Consider the following 4,459-nt stretch of genomic DNA (forward strand, 5'->3'; position numbering starts at 1 on the left):
GCGCCCCAGGCCTCAGGGGAGCAAAGGTAGGGAAATGGCAGTGGGCGTTGGAGTCACAAGTCAGAGTTCCACACGTGAGCCCTGCCACTGGCCATCTTCCCTGAGCCTCAGGACTCCCACCCATGAAATCAGAGGGCTAGCACCTACCCGGGTCTGAGGCGGTGGTTAAGCGAACCGGGTACGTAAACCCCTTAGCTGGTAGCTCACACCAGTCAATGATTGACACATGTTTGTTCCATCCCAGTAGTCTGGCAATCCGCATGAAGAAACAGCTTATTTGGAGTAATGCACTTGCTATTAGTTTATTCTCAAGGCCTGGCAGATGTCTTTGACCTGACCAGGATGGACCCATGTGATAGCCCTGCCTTTGAGAAGGCAGAGGGAAAGGGAGCTAGGCAGGACCGGCTACATAATCTGCAGGGCCCAGGGCAACAGGAGAATACAGAGCCACTTGTTAGAAAATGAAAGAACTTCAAGAGGGGGGGGGGGGCAGAGGTGAGCTTGCCATTAAGGCTCCCAGGCTTGCAGGGGAGCTCAGACTGATGACGTGAAGTAGCGCGTGCCATGGTTACCCAAATGCTGTGTGTGTCGTCACTATAGGTCCCATACAACCAAGAGGGTGCTGGGATGTTGTCTGCAAAATGCTTCCACACACTGAATTCGTGTTCTGAGCTGTATGTACTAAAGGGCACTTCAGAAGGGAAGAACTCATAAAAAACCTACTAAACTCTTACAGGAGTGACTAATGATTGCATAAAATGTGTTCAGAGGTCCAGGCTGTTCCCGTGTCCTTGTCCACAGGCATACGGGGGTGAGGGCCCATTACAAAGCATATAAAGGACATTCACTGTTTATGCGATTGCTACTTACTAGGCCCCTGCTATATACAAGTCAGGGCACTGGGCTATGTCAGGCAGACAGAAAAAGAGATTATCTTCAGCCAAAAAAAATGAGGTGAGACCAGACAATGTCTGAAGTCCCTTCCAGTCCTAACATTTTAGGATTCCTTACGAAGACCCGAGGCTTCCCTTTGAGAAGCTTCTCCCTAGTGCTCTGCACAGGATGCTTTTAAACGCAGTGTTTAAAATCTGTCATTTAGATTCACATCTATGTATTCCTGCCTGCTACTGTCATTCAGCTAGAATGTACTGAGCCCCTCAAACTCTGGGAGCATTGTTTTTTTTTTTTTTTTTTAATCTGGTAGTAACACGAAGTCACAGAGAAGACAGTGGGTTCTCCTGGAGTGAAAGAACAAGGTTGTGACAGACTGCAGGCCCTCTAGAAACATTATGAATTCATTCTCAGTGGGCCCCACCCTCTCCACCCTCTGTTCACTAGAAGGGAACACAATTAAAGCAGGCCACACTCCCTTCCTTGTCGCCACGGTGTGACCTTTGCATAAAGGTGTCGGAGCACAGGCTTTGAAAACCAGACAAAATTTGTTCCGGTTCTGACTCCATCACATGTTAGTGATGAGCGGTCTGGGCAAATTACTTAATCTTTTGAGGCCTCAGCTCTCTCGTAAGTTGAGATATTAACTCCTCTCCAGGTTAGCTGAGGACTCAGAGCACCGAGCAGGGCCTGGCAGTCACGGCGGCTCATCTTGCGTGGAGGCCGTGCCCTAGCCCTTCTTCCTGCGGTTCCTGCTGCAAAGCCGGGCGCCTTGCTTGCTCCAGACCTCCGCACAGCGGGGTCGGACTGTAGAAGGAGAAGAGGGGAGAGATGAGAAACCGCAGAGTTCCACCTGTTCTTCCAGGAAATGCAAGCCCTGAACTGATGGGCGCATTTGCGCGTTGTTGGTGGGTAAGAACATCAGCCTTTCTGAGAGATTAAAATGAAAGGAAGAAAAAAAATAATGGTGTTTCTCACACCCGATGATTCCCCTGACATGAGGACAGAGGTGCTGCTACAGTGTCCCAGAAGGACCCCGCTGGGGTGTTATTAGCCAGGCGACAAAACCCCCTAATAAACCAAGACTAATGCCCACAGGGGCCTAAAATTCCCCCCATTCCTAGAGATTCAGGTTTAGTGATAAGGCACTGAGACCCAGGGGGTCCCAGTCACTTATAAACAATAGACAGAGAGCTTTGAGGGGATGGATGTGAGATGTGGGAGTTCTGATGGGCGGGTGCCCCCTGGGCAAAAATGCAGAAAGTGAACCAGAGCTGTCAAAGCCAGGTTCGTGCACTTCAAGGATGCATTTCCGGCCTGTGACTCGGTAAGTAAGCAAATGCATCGTTTATTTGACGAACATTAACAAACGCGAACTCTGTGTCCGGCACTGAGAGCCAGCAGTGACCAAGCAGAAAAAAATACCAGCCCCTCCGGAGCTGAAATTTGAGTGAGAAAAACTCTCATTCATTGAATTTCTATTATGTTCTAAGCCCTGTACGTTAATTATCTCAAAGTCCCACAAAGACGGTAACATACAGGTGTCATTATTCCCTTTTCAAGAGGAGAAAGTCGCGTCTTGTAGTTACGTCACTCAGCATCAGACCGCAGTGAAATACATTTGGCTAACACTACAAAGGGACTTTTAGCAGAAATACCCTACATTTAGTCAGCAAAGGGTTTCTTTGTCACTACAAACCTGGAAAGATCCCTGAATGTTTGGGGACCTTCAAGTGTAAGCTCCCAAGGGCTGGGATGGAAGGATTGTGGACTGCGAGGAAGGAACAGCTGTCTCAACTCTTGACCACACCCCGCTATCCTGATATTCTGACTGGGAAACTTACCGCTTTTGGGGGGTTCTGAGGTTTATTTTGAACACCAGTGGGTCCCTGGTTACAACTGGAGACCCTTCCTCCCTTCAATCATTCATTCAATAGTCATTTCCTGAAACCACTGGGTGCCTGGCACTGTGCTAGAAGCTGGAGAATTTGAGGCGAGACTGTCCCTGTTCTCAAGGAGCTTAATTGACAACTAAATGTGAATGGCTCTAAAACCCACTGTCACTTACCATGCTGAAACTGGCAGGGCAGCTGGCCTGCTGGGTCCGGGGGAAGCATATCCCCTGGGCCACCATGGTCGTACTAAGATTAGGCAGCAGCTGTGTAAATCTCACAAGCCCCAGAGAGGCTGGCAGAGGCTGACCCCACCGCAGCCACAGAAGCAGAGAAAGGTAGTGGGTAGAATATGCCCAGAACCAGCCCTTGCCAGTAGGCAGAGCCCCAGGTTGTGCCCGGGACACTGCGTCTGTTTCTCGCACACTCTGAGATCGCCAGCTCGACTTCCCTGCTCCTTGCTTGCACGGCCACCTCTTCTGCCCCTAGTGGCCTGGACTCATCTAATGGTTTGCTTGTCTCATGGCTTGTCATTTTTACTGCAAAAGAAAGAGATTTGATGCTCTCACTGGACAGTCAAATGTCAGATAATGGTCCCCCTTCCAGGATTTGTATGTTGAAAAAGGCCTGAGAAATACTAGCACAGAGAGAACAACAAAGCAGCATGTGTCAAATTTCCCTGCATTGCTGTGGCAGAGACACACACACTCTGGCCACACTCTGATTTTCAGCTGGGCACACAGTGCCCCAAATAAAGACTGTATTTCTCAGCTTCCCTTATAGCTAAGCGTTGCCCTGCAGCCAAGTTCAAACCAATGAGGTGGGAGCCAACAGTTTCCAGGATGGATGTTTCCATAAAGGGCGGTTGGCACTCCTGATTTCCCTCTTGTCCTGGGTTTTTTCTTCCAGCCTGGCTGTGAGGGCTGCCGTCCTAGGCACTCTCCTGGGCCACGAGAGCTGGGGCCACAGAGGCGGGACAAGCTGGAAGGGGCCTGACTCCCTGAGGACGTAATGGACCGCCTTCCTCGGGACTTGTAAGTGAGTGGGAAATAAACCCTATGTTGTTGAAGCCGTTGTTATTTTGGGGGGTTCTCTTACAGCCAACTCCAGCTCTAACTGAGAAAACCATCATGGTGACTTTTCTTTCTTTCCTTCTTTTTCTTCTTTAATGGAGGGTCACAGTGAAGTTTCTTCTTGGGGTCCCCCAGATGTGGACAACAATATTCCCCATCTTCACGTGTCACCCCAAGTGGAGTCACGGATGAGAAATGAACGTGGGCTGGGGGCACTAGCTTGTCGGCCATTTTCCCTCGCTGGGTTTCCACTGCCTCATCTGAAAAACGGACTCTAAATTCTCTTACAAATGTGATCGTTTCTAAGTCTGGGGTGCTCAGCTCCACCCAACCCCTGTGCCCACTCTGCCAGTCACAGGACATTGTTGTTTGGATGAAAAGTTCTCATCTTACCAGCAGGTTTGGTTGATTGCGTGTATGGAACTTGCAACACCTTTTTCTGGAGGTCGATGAGACACACGAGTGTGAGGCTCGCAAGCAAACTCCAAAAAGACATTTTATCCATTTGCAGTTAAACTATAGTGCTGGGAGAGCCACAGAACCCAAACAATAAGTAAAAGCCCTGTGTGTGTGTGTGTGTGTGTGTGTGTGTGTGTGTGTGTG

This window comes from Hipposideros armiger, unplaced genomic scaffold (assembly GCF_001890085.2).
Source record: "Hipposideros armiger isolate ML-2016 unplaced genomic scaffold, ASM189008v1 scaffold_6, whole genome shotgun sequence".
NCBI lineage: Eukaryota > Metazoa > Chordata > Mammalia > Chiroptera > Hipposideridae > Hipposideros > Hipposideros armiger.